This window comes from Macaca mulatta, chromosome 15 (assembly GCF_049350105.2).
Source record: "Macaca mulatta isolate MMU2019108-1 chromosome 15, T2T-MMU8v2.0, whole genome shotgun sequence".
Lineage (NCBI taxonomy): Eukaryota > Metazoa > Chordata > Mammalia > Primates > Cercopithecidae > Macaca > Macaca mulatta.
The window spans coordinates 94,194,914-94,208,244 of NC_133420.1; the positions used below are offsets into that span (position 1 = coordinate 94,194,914).

The 13,331-nt window shown below is 38.9% G+C and overlaps 1 protein-coding gene across 1 annotated transcript in view; it reads left to right on the forward strand.

Moving 5' to 3' along the window:
• Positions 1-5,000: 5,000 nt before the first annotated feature.
• The window catches only part of INSL6 (insulin like 6), a 34,821-nt gene continuing 26,490 nt past the window's right edge, over positions 5,001-13,331 (forward strand). Inside the window, exon 1 of the transcript XR_013404853.1 lies at positions 5,001-5,130. The gene's annotated coding sequence lies outside the window, so the exon portion shown is untranslated. The remainder of the gene's footprint in view (positions 5,131-13,331) is intronic.

Genomic DNA, 13,331 nt, shown 5'->3' on the forward strand with positions numbered 1-13,331 from the left:
TTTCAAAACTTTCTACAAAGATCCAGTAATCAAAAGAATGAACTATTGGCATGAGGACAATTATATAGACCAATTGAATAGAACAGAGAGAATAGAAATTAGTCGCTGTTATTTAGTAAAATGATTTTTGAGAAGGATGTCAATACCATTATGGGAAAAGAACAGTTTTTCAACAAGTGGTGCTGGGAAAACTGGATATACACACACAAAAGAAGGACTTGATCCTCACCTCACACCATATATAACTTTAACTTAAACTGTATCAAAGACAAAATGTAAAAGCTAAAAATAAACTTCTTAGAAGACTCCATAAAGGAAAATTATCCTGACATTGGATTTGTCAATGATTTCATGAATATGACATGAAAAGACCAGGAAATAAAAGAAAACATACATATTTGACAGTGTCAAAATTTAAAACTTTTGTGTCAAAGGATACTACCAAAGAGTAAAATGAAAATTTACAAAATGGTGAGAAATAATAATAAATTATATCCTGGAGAAAGGTTGAATATACTGCACATATAAAAAAGAAAATAATTTTTAGAAAGGAATAATATGAGACACCTAGAAATTCATTTTTATGTAATCCATTATGTTGTAGAACAGCATTGCACATAGAGTATTCTCCAAAGTTCATCAATCTGTATAAAGAAATGTGAAACACCAGTTTTGAGAAGCCTCTTGCAAGCACCTTTTCTTAGTGAAAACACAGCTAAAATCACTTATTCTGACCATCGTGTAGTCCTAGCAGGTGTTGTTTGAAGAGTTATATAACATCAGTGTTTGATGGGTAATGATTGAGACTTCCTCCAATATGAGGAGCATAGATCATGTTTTTTATTGAGAAGAAAGAGGATTTATTAATTTATTTCCAAAATACCATAGTGTCCATCAATCCCTCAGGCTTACTTGAATAGAACAGATCTGGTCTGACTAGGTTTTGTTTTCAAACAATGCATATAATCAAGTGGTACTATTTGCATTTAATATTTACCAATACTTTGAGAGTTTTCTAATAAGCTGATTGCCCCAAAATTGTGTTGACTTGTTTTTAAATTTAAAAAATAAAATTTCTGTTCATGAATTACCACACACAGAGTATGTAGTAAATCAATCATAGAGATAAATTTTTGTGCATGAAAATGTGTATCAGTAATAATTAGATTATCAAATTAAAATATTTAGATAACCAAAACAATTCACCAATCACCAAGAGAGTTCAAAGAAATAAATTGGTAGAAACAGTCCAATTTTCCCCAACTTTAAGAAGACTTCCATAGGTGCTCTCCCAAGACTTAACAGTCAAGCCTCTGTGGTCTCTGTGTTTTCTCAGCCTTGACAGGATTTCTAGAGGGTAGATAAAAGTATGGATCTTTGAAATTCCCTGTAAGTTGAAATCTTAAAGTTTATCCACAGTGAGATGCCATCTCAACCAGTCAAAATGATGATTACTAAAAAGTCAAAATACAACACGTGTTGGTGAGGCTGCAGAGAAAAGGGAATGCTTATTCATTGTTGGGGGGAATATTAATTAGTTCAGCCGCTGTGAAAGCAGTTCAGAGATTTCTCAACGAACTTAAAACAGAGCTACCATTCAACCCAGCAATCCCATTACTGGGTATATACCCAAAGGAAAAGAAATCTTCTACCAAAGAGACACATGCACTTTTATGTTCATTGCAGCATTATTTACAATAGCAAAGATATGGAATCAACCTAGATGCCCCTCTGTGATTAACTGGATAAAGAAACTGTGGCAAATATACACCACAGAATGCTATGCAGCCACAAAAAAGAACAGAAATGTCCTCAGCAGCAACTTGGATGCAGCTGGAGGCCATTATCCAAAGTGAGTTAACGCAGGAACAGAAAACCAAATACCACATGTTCTCACTTATAAGTGGTAGCTAAACATTAAGTATACATGGACATAAAGATGGGAACAATAGACTCTGGGGACTACAAGAGGAGGTAGACAAGTAGGGTGGCATGGGCTGAAAAACTACCTTTTGGGTACTATGCTCACTACCTGAGTGATGGGATCATCCATACCCCAAACCTCAGCATCACACAATATGCCTGTGTAACAAACATGCACGTGTGCCCTCCGAATCCAAAATAAAAGTGGAAAAAAGAAGATTTCAGGTTTATACAATTGTGAATGGGAAATTGCCTTGTAAACCTTAAACATTATTATATACAAGCTTAAAGTGATGTTATTGAAATTTTAATAATGTTCACAGGACTTGGTTTAAATATCATCAGTTTTCTTTCTTTTTTGAGCAGTTGCTCCATCCACTCATCACAATACTGCAGATGCATAAACAAGGCACTATAGAAATCGATCTAATTATAATCTCTAACTGCTTCGAAGAATAAAAACAAAATGGGGGAAGTTAGGAAGAATAGTAAATGTTATACAGCAAGTGTTAATGGAGACAGTCTCTATCTGATGAACTTACATTCCAATTTCACTTTTATTTTGCCTGAATTTTCCATAATGACCAGGACATACCTTTAAATAAGCAAATGACATTTAAATTACAAATATTTTGGTAAACATAAAAATACTCATGGAGGAGGAAAGAAAAAAGAAGTAGAAAATTTAAATTAAAATCGAGCAAAGGGTAGAAGTTGGGAGCATGGAGATGACAAGGGATATGAGGAGTGGAGGTAGGGAGGGTGCATAAGAACTGAGGGAGAAAGTTCTTTGTGGGTAGGTGGAAAAGTGGTAGAACTTGGACCATTGACTCTAAAGGTGAGTAATAGCTCTAGGAAGACATATAGAAAGTAGTCTGAAGCCCAGGTTGGTACATAAGCACAGGCTGTTAGGCAACAGCAGTGACACTCCCTAAAGAAAGACTGAAATGCCCAGAACAGGACAAACCAGCTCCAGCATGCTTAACTGTTCTGGTCCTGTATGCCAGTATTCTGGCTACTGCAAAGTCAGCTTCAGAAAGAACCCCATGAAGTGGGTGAGTGATGAAAAGGTGAAGTTAAGTGGCATTAAATTCCAAGAGACCACAATGTACAAGGATCCCCAGGACAGAATCTCGAGCATCCAGGAGGAGCTTCTGCAGGTATCTGGACAACCCACAGGCAAATGGCCCCCCAATCCCTGGCCATCCCACACTTCTTATTGGTTGCCTTAGGGCAAACAATCAATTGGAACAGCGGCCTGCAAGGCCTGGCTCCACAGCTCTGTAGCTGCCCTTGCTCAGTCCTTACTCCACAGATGTTGATACCTGAAGTTTGGGCTTTTCCTTTGTAATGTACTTTTATTGAAAGGGTCTCAGTGGGACAGTTGGGAGGAGGTAGGACCTGGGTAGGGGGCAGGGGAAGGTGCTGGGAGAGAGGAGGACAGGCACCTGGACAGCGAATTTCGAAAAGTGAGCAAGCAGAGAGGTGGTGCACTGGTTATCAAGCTGCTTTACATGCCAGACAGGCACAGGCACTCTGAGACCTGTTAGGGTCCTCGAATGGAAGACAGAAAGGGCCTTAGATTTAATGACTCTTCTTTTGTCCAAAAGCTAGACTGTGGCCTAAGCAATTAAAAGCGTCTTCCTTCTCTCTCTCTTTTAATGGTTTTAAATGCACTCCAAGACAGCCTTGCTTCACATATTTTTAAATGGGTCTTACAGGGTGTTGAGAGACAAGGGTTGTAAGAGAAAGATGCCTGGATCATTAAAGGAGAAACTGGAGAGGACCAGAGACAAGGGAAGCTACCCCTTCAGACCACTGTAGCTGAAGATCTGATTAATGTTTTCAACATTTGAAGCTGCAATGGATTTTAAAAGTGAAATTTCAGAGTTGAGAATAGTTCAATACCAGAATGGTGTTTAAACTTTACCAAGTCATAGGGTAGTCATAAAGATAAATTGCAAGTTAAGTTAGAATTAGCAAGGGCATCTTTCAAAAGCTATAGAGGCTACTGTAGTCGGTCTAATAGGTTGTATTAAATTCTGAGAAGCCAAGGCAAATTACTAATTATTGTTTTACATTTAATGTAGAGGAAACAGGTTTTGAAGAGGCAATGTGTGAATCCAAAATTACATCTTGTAAGTGCATTGGTGGTATAGTGGTGTACATGGATGCCTTCCAAAATTACATCTTGTAGACTATATGCATAACCTATATTAAATCACTAAATGACCCCATTAAAAGTCATCATGGACAGCAAACACTTGCTTCCTTTTTATAGGATTCACAGCGTGATTTCAAAGTTATTTACTTTTCCTACATTGTTGGTCAGAGTTTGTTTATCTTATTATAAAATAGGGAAAAACAACACAGTTTAGGAAAATTACTAATGCAAATCAAGAAAGAGTAGATTATAGTACAATTTGTGTTTAATTTTCACTTTTTCTGAATAAATTAGTAAAAATGCTCATTAAAAATCTTTGAAAACTAGATGAATTTAACAAGAAAAATGGGAAGTACACATAGAAAATCAATGTTAAATGTCTGGCATTGGGGTGGATGTAGATATAGATGTAGAGTTGTATGTGAATAGAGACTTGAATATGTAAGTCTTTCTACTGGAAAATTTTTGATTATGAAAGAAATTTCCTTATCGTTATCTAGTCGATAATGCAGTTGGAAGTTATCGATCAAAATAGCATTAGAGAGAGTCAAAAGTGCCATGATGCAAGCATTTTGATTGTCATGGAAAGAGTCCACAGACAGGAGAGTGAAGTTAGCAGATCCTTAATAATACTGTAGTACTTCAAGGTGCCCAACTCTAAGTAAGCTAAGTTGTTTAGATGTTAGGATACTTGCTGATTGTCTTTGGTGTTTAATTACATTGAGGCAATGGTTATAATGTGATCCAGGCAAAATTCTGTAATTTTTCTAATCCTCTTTGACATGAATAGTTTTCCTCACCTTCCACCCCTCCTTTTTGACTTCACAGAGATGATGTCATCCACCATTAACAAAGATGCAGAGACCTTAGATATGATGTTGGGATTCATTCCTAAGTTGTCACAGGAGCTGAAGGCAATTCTGTCTGAGGGGCAGCTGTCATTGAGAAAGGTACTACTTTCCTGACCAAAGAGAAGTGAAGCTGATGATGCCAGTAAACTATACTGTGAAGAATGTTGTGACAAAGGGACTTTTCTGCACAAAGTAGGTAATTGTGAACTTCTCACCTAACCTCCTATGTATTCTCCACGAAACATTCACTGATGTCCAATTCAGTCACCACTGATTGTTAGAATGTGAGAAATCATTATTAATGCTTACATGTTTCACTTGCTCTGTAACAATAGTCTTTCCACTATTGTACTTCTATGAAATTGATCTTTTTTCTGCTGAAAAAGTCTTTTTCTTTTTTATTAATAGTATATTTAGATCAATTGCTTTTGAATCTTATTAACTATATAATGTTTATAAAAGCTTTATTACTTTAACCAACATAACTTTTTATACACAACTGACACCAACCACATATAACAGTTATACATTATTGAATCAATTTTGTCAACATACACTACATGAACACAAAACCACACACATTGTAATGTTTTACTTCATTGGAAGTGGGAGGGTTTGGGGCTTAGTGAAATATTATTTGAAAACAATCTGAACTGACAATAAATATATTCAGATTTTTGTGCCCAAATGAACTCAACTGTTTCTTTAGTAGGGCTTTTTTATGCTTCTAAATAAATATATCATCATATAGATAACTGAATAAATAACTCATTTTTTGGTGTTAGAACTGGTAAGGAAATGGATTCAAGTCTACCATTTTAGAACTTACAGAACATTTATGTAAGTAAAATAAACCATGAAATAATATGAGCATTTCTTAGAGTTGGTAAAGCATCATGGTATCATTTTTAAATTTAGTCAGTTTCTTCAACCTCTGTATCCATACATTTTAACTAGCCTCTACAGAGAAAATGCACTTTAGAAAAAATTTACTTTAGAAAAGTAAATTGCTTCAATCAAATGTCTGTAAACAGAATTATAGGAGATGAACACAGAAGTTCCTATATTCCAAAGTTCCATACATGGTCAATCATAACCAAGGCTCGGAGGTTTATCATGTCCTCTCCTAGTCCCTCCTGGAGAGCTTCTTCTCACTGAGAGAGCAAAGAACGACAGAATGTAACTGTTCGCGCAGATAGCCAACATGTTTTAAGAGTTGTGCTTTCATGGTGGAACCCTTGTTGCTCATTGTAACTCTTGCATTCAAACTTACTTATCCACAGTATGCAGCTCACTGTCCATTACAGAACACATTTTCTCCAAGTTTGTCCTTAACTGATAACACTGAGGACTATCACTATTATCTATCTATTATCTACTGACATAGTTGCCTCAATCTGTACCAGTATATACTCCTACTACTAGCCTATCTTTCTCTCCATTTTTCCCTCTCCTTTCCCAGTTGTGTCATGACCCCTACCTTTCTTATTCCCAAAGACTGTTTTTGTGCAACAGGTATGAATTTTAAGGCACGGTCTCTCACATGCAGAAAATATCCACCTTTCTTCTTTACCAAATCAATAGCAATCCCAATTCTGTAACCTAGTAGAGAATTCAACAACATCAGACATTGTTCTAATGGGGACACCCATGAAGGTGTGCACTGAACCCATGGTCTTAGCACTAAAGCACCAAGACCCTTGGGCTGCACTATCCTCAATGGCTACCACTGCAACACTCAGTGCAATCCCACATAGTCCTCTCACTTCTGTACCTGTGTCCCTCAATGGGGACAGAAAGAATGCTGACAAGGATGATATCTCTTCCCTTGGATAGGGAAGTTTCAACCCCAGGGTAGTTTAAAGAAATAATCATATTATCTCCCTTCTGTCTCTTTTTCTGTGTCTGTCTCTGTATTTCTCTCTCTCTGGCTCAAGTCCTATCAGGGTTACTTGCATAACTTTTTACCTGTCTTTGGGCATTTATAAACAATTGGCCGTGCAGTGTCAGGCATCTCCTTTCTAGTATAGCCCTTCAAAAGTAAGCTAGACAGGCAAAAACCAAGGCCCAGGCAGCCTGCTTGAGCTGGGCTAGGGAATGGAAATGTGAGATGGAATAGTATAGTATCACGCCAAACCAGGATAACATCTCAAGAAATTATCCTAACACACACACTGATCACTAACCTTTTCAGCCTTTCCTTCTCCCTGGCATTAGTCCTGGTTTTCTAATATTTTTTCATAAACAAACACCAATCATTTCCCCACCAAACTCTAAAGTATCTCTGAAATTCTATACTTCTCATTACCGCTGGGTCCCACTGTAAATGGGCTTCCCTCTCACACTCTGACTCTGTCAGATGCCACAATGGCCCCCACTGCCCAAATCCAGTGGTGACTCTTGCCTCTTGTTCTCCTTTACTCTTTCATATTTCACCCTGTGTTGCTAATGATTGGTGTACACAGTATATAAAAGTTGTAACATTACGAAATGCAAAGGGATAGACAATAAATGCGATTGAATTACTCCTAAAATCTTCCTACAAGGTCTTTGGGGAATAGCTAGGTAATATTTCTCCTACTTTTAGCACACTAGAAACCACTGGGGATCTTCACAAATACTCGGGACTGGCTCCACACCCAGAGATATGACTTCCTTGTTTCAGAGTGCAACAGCGGGAAAGGGTGTTCTTAAAGGTTCCCATGTGATTCCAATGTGCTGCTATTAATACACCGGAGAACTACTGGGGCGGGGTGTGGGGTGAGTTAGCACAAAGAGTGCAGTGGGGGCCAGAAATGACTGGCTGATTTGAAGGAACAGTCACTTTTTTTTTTTTTTTTTTGAGGAAGAAATGTCAGGATTATATGTGATAAGACTTTATTGGAAAGTTAATTTTTGCTCATCAGGATGTATAGTTCCTAAATCTTGTGGAAATGTGACCATTTGATTATGAATGTGGACAAAATATGCAGGAAATAAGAACCAAAAACTACTAGAAGGAATTTTTTGAAGCCCTAAACATATTCACAAACAGGTAGATCTCAATATATTCCGCCCTCTTTAAAGTAGAAAGCAGGCAAGAGCTAAAGGAGCTACCTTCTCTAGTTCAACACCAGACTAAAGATTATAAAAGGAACTAAAAGATTGGTTTGGTGGTATGAGGAATTAGGCATGATTACCTAGGAGAAACCCCATACACATCTTGAAAGCCCTGCTGCCCTAGATTTTGCCCATAAAAACCCTCTAACTCCCTTTCGGTCCCCCACCTTCTAACCCACAGTCCTCTGTGAATTGTACTTTTATCCATAGTGACTATACCAGTTAACTTCATCAAAGAGGTGAATCACCCTAGGATGGGTCGGGTCCTCCTGTTGCATCCCTGACCTCATCCCTGTATGGCACAGGATCACTAATCATAGAGGCTTTGCCTTTTTCTAGTTCTACTAACCTGAGCACTCAGTGCATTTTTTACTCTGTAGCCAGGTTCTATGGTTCCACCATCCTCCTATCCTCCAGCCCCAGAGTCTGCAAATATCTTGTGATGAAGTGCAATTTCCTTTAACTAATATGATGTGTTGAGCAGCTACCATGTGCGTGCAACTGACCTTACAGCGAGCTCACAGAAGCTCATAGTCAGTCTAGTGTGGGAGGCCAATAAGTAAGGGGGAATAAGGGCTATGATATCAGTAAAGCATCACTGAGAATGTAATGAACACACAGGGAATGGGGTCTACTTTATTTCCATCATGGGAAGGAGAAAACATAGAGGAAGCAACATAAGGGAAGAGAGTTTGTGGTAATTTCCCTAAAGGAAGTAATGTTGGATCTGAATCTTAAAAGGTATCTGAGCAAATGAGAGGGCAACAAGGGACAGGGAAAGACATAGAGAACAACAGAAAGCACAGTATGTGTGAACCTGCCCAGAAGTCAGTAGGATAGGAGGCCAGTTACTGTAAAGGGGATTATCAAGGTATGGCTGGAGATGGAGGCAGGAAGAGGGATTCGTAACTCATCTAGTTCATCCTGGATATGGAGTTTAGATTGCATCCTTATGTGTTCGGGAACCACTCATGATTACAATTTCTCTTGCATAGAAAATGTTTTCCATCAATACTGGACACAGAATGAGAAGGAATCTTGGGACCATTAGGGCAGAGAACCCAGGAATCATAGAATATATTGCACACTTTGAAATAAATCCTCTGGTTTGCCCAAGTTACTCTACCTTCTTCTGTGAGAATAAGGAGTAGGATCAGATATGTTATATGATTTGACATTAATAATGATAAATAAATTATCAATATTTGGGGGATCCTATTCATTTATTCAGCAAACAATTATCAACCTCCTCCTCTTACATGCCTAGCAGTGTCTTATGTCCTTAGGGTTTAATAGTTGGGGGGAAACCCACAAAATTGCTGCTCACATGGAGCTTCTACCTAGACACATAACTGTTTCTCAACTTTCCCTTGCCATATGCACTCTATATATAACCCTGCTATTATTATAAAAATAAGATGTGAGGGAAAATAATAATAGATGAAGTTTCATAATTTTACTAGTGTATATAATTTTAAATCTCTTAACCAAGAAATGTTCAAAGCTTTGCTTCCTGGAGGACATTTGTAAGATATAAATTTCCCTTTATTCTTAGTTTTAATATTCCTTATAAATCAGTGTGACAAATGAAGTAAAAGGACAGACTCCTAGAGTAGCTCTAAGGCCCTACTGTGAGATTCCCAGGTTGGATGTAACCAAGAACCTAAACTGGTTTAAAACAAAAGAAATTTTTTTTCTCATAGTTCTGAATGCTGCAAGTTAAAATCCAGGTGTTGGCAGTGCCAATGTTGTTCTGAAACCTTTGGGGAGCATCCTCTTTTCTTCTTCCTAACTTCACATGGATTGCTGCTGCTTTTTGGCATTCCTTCGTTGCAGCTGCAGCTCTTCAATGTTATCCCTCTTTACACATGGTGCTCTCTGTTCCTTTGTCTTCACATTATCTTTGTGTAAGGATATCCATCCTACTGAATATAGGGCCCAGCTCCAGAGGGACCTCATCCTAACTAACTACATTTGCAGTCACACTAGGGTCTATAAAGGTCCCATTCTGAAATACAGGTATGTATGGTTTCAGTGGATCACTTTGGGGACACAATTCAATGCATAACAGAGCCTGAGGAGAAATCCAGACAGGACAGTCAGGGTGGCTGAAAGAATACACTCATTTACCTCTCTTCCCTCCCTTGATACACAGAAATAAAAATAAACCACTCTTCTGAGAAAACATAGAGGCAAAATTTTCTCCTGGGACTACAAAATGGTACAGCCACCCCAGAAAATATTTTGGTGACTTTTTAAGAAAAACTAAAATGTAACCACCTTACAAAGCAGAGATTACATTACTGAACATTTTCCCAGGAATTTAAAATTAATGTTTATGTAAATTCTGTGCATGAATGTTTATATAGGCTGATTTGTAATTGCCAAACACTGGAACTAAACAAAATGTTCTTTATGCGTGTTAGTTAAACAAACTGTGGTATATCCACGCCATTGAATAAGACTCAACAATAAAAACAGCCAACTAGTGACAAATGCAATAAGCCACATGACTATCCAGAGAATCAGGCTGAGTTTTTTCAATAACTCCAGAAAGTTACATGCTGTATGATTTCATTTATAAAACATTCACAAAATGACAAAATTTAAAAATGGAAAATCTCTTTTTCAAAATTTAAGGACTGGGTTAGGGAGCAGGTTGGAAGTTGGTATGACTTTAAGGAATCCTTATGGTGGTGGAACAGATTTATATCATGACTATTCAACTGTCAATATCCTCATTTTGATATATGCTGTAGTTTCATAGCTGTTACCTTTTGGCAAAACTGGAAAGGGTCTAGTAATTATTTATTATATTGGCATGTGTCAATCTGTAATTATCAAAAAATTTAAAATTTAATTTGTTAAAAATCAGAAACTTCAGTTTTAGAAGTTGTTAGGGATTGAATGTAAATTGTTTGCTGTTGTCAAGTCAGGCAAAACAGTGAGGAATTCACAGAAAATATGAAGTTGTTACTAAGAAATTGGTCATGAAATTAAAAGAGTGGCAGATATGATCTCAAATCAAAATGAGTTTATCTAAGAACCTCTGACTGGATGAAATGGAGACTGGAAGATGGTACAGATAGAAGGCTATGAGCAACAGAATACAAAAAAGAGCTTCAGAACCTCAGAGACCATCAGCTACCTGGGATAAAGCCAGTGAGAGTGCTGTCTGAAATACTGATTCTAATCCAAAAGGATGAGAACAATGCCCAGCAAAGTTAATGCTAGAACAAGACAAACATGCTGCCCTAGAAATAAAAGGCAGCTTCCTAGATCGAGCCTGTCCCTGGCCCATATCCCTCATCTCTTCCTCTGCAAAGTTATAATTCAAGATGATATTTGGGTGGGGGCACAGAACCAAACCATATCAGCAGTATTAAGTAAGTGCACCTTAAGTAGGTAGAAAGAGAAAAAGCCAGAAGAAGGAAGAAAAAAAAATGAAGACTACAATGGAGCTAAATAAAACAGAAGATAGGCAAATTCCTTGAATCCCGGAGCAGCCAAGATGGCGGAACAGAAACGGCTCCACTCTGCAGCTCTTACCTAGAAGGATGAAAATGGAGAGTGAATTCTGCATTGTCAATTGAGGTACCAAGGTTCTCTCACTGGGACTGGCTAGGTAGTTGGTGCGACCCACAGAGGGTGAGAAAAAGCAGGGTAGAGTGAGGGCCCACCTAGGAGCTGCATGGGGCAAAGGGAACTCCCTCCCCCAGCCATCTGGGGCAGTGATGGATTGTGCTACCCTACCCTGAAAACCACACTTTTCCCATGGATCAATGCAACCTGCAGATCAGGAGGTCCACTTGTGAGTCCATGCCACGAGGGCTTTGGGTCACAAGCACAAAGCTGTACACACTCATGATGGTGGCTGGGGTGGGTGGCCAGTAGAGCAGGCACTGAGACACAGGAATATGTGCATACTTCAGCTTTGGAAACTCCCGCGATGCAGGAGGTCCATCCACTCCCATTGGAAGGGAGCGGAAGCCAGGGAGCCAAAAGGTCTTGCTCCCACAGAACCCCACAAGCTAAAACCTGCTGGCTTGGAATCCTCTCTGGCCAGCATGGCAGGCTAGAGACTGCCTAAAAAGACTGAGTTCTTGGGGGTGCTGCCATCACTGTGGCTCCAGTCCACAGTTTTCCCATGCCACTGGTGCCAACGAGACTCAGCAGTCTGAATTGGGAGGGACTCCCCAGAGCACAGCACAGCAGCTGGGTCAGTTTGTAGCCAGACTGCTTCTTTAAGTAGGATCCTGATCCACTCCTCCTCACCAGGCAGGGACCCCCTGTGGGAATCTCAGCATCCCAGTCAGTGGTTCGTGGACAGAACTCTGATATCCCCGAGAGGAGCCCCTGGGAGGAGAAGTGGCTGTGGTATTGTGGATCAGCGATCTTAGTCTTTTCTGCCTGCTGGCTCTGAAGAGTAAGGGCAGCCCAGACGAGGGGGATTCCCACCAGTGCAGCACACCCACCCTGCCAAGGGGCAGTTAGATTGCTTATTTAAGTGGGTCCCTAATCCTGGTCATCTTTTCAAAGAACCAACTTTAGTTTTGTGAAACTTTTCTATTGTTTTGCTAGCCTCTATTTTTAAATTTTTTTGTCTGACTTTTGTTATTTCCTTCTTTCTGCTAAATTTGGGCTTACTTTGTTTTTCTAGTTCCTTGAAATACAATGTTAAGTTGTTGATTTGAGATCTTTTATGACATAGGTGCTTATTACTATAAACTTCTCTCTCAGCACTGTTTTTGCTGCATACCATAAATTTTGGTATGTTGTGTTTCCATTTTGGAGTTTTTGAGATGGAGTCTCACTCTGTCACCCAGGCTGGAGTGCAGTGATGCAATCTCAGCTCACTGCAACCTCCGCTTCCCAGATTCAAGCGATTCTTCTGCCTCAACCTCCTGAGCTGCAGAGATTACAGGTGCCTGCCACCACACCTGACTAATTTTTTTGTATTTTTAGTAGAGACAGGGTTTCACCATGTTGGCCAGGCTGGTCTTGAGCTCTTGGCCTCAAGTGATCCACTCGCCTCAGCCTCCCAAAATGCTGGAATTACAGGCATGAGCCACTGAGCAGCCTGTCTCAAGATATTTTTTAAATTCCCTTTACATTTCTTCTTTGACCTATTGGTAGTTAGGAACATGTTCTTTAATTTCCACATATTTGTGAGTTTTCAAAAATTCCTTTTATTGATTTCTACTTTCATCCCATTGTGGTCAGAAAAGATATTTGATATTATTTTATTATCCTAAATTTATTAGGACTTGCTTTGTAGCATAACATATGATCTA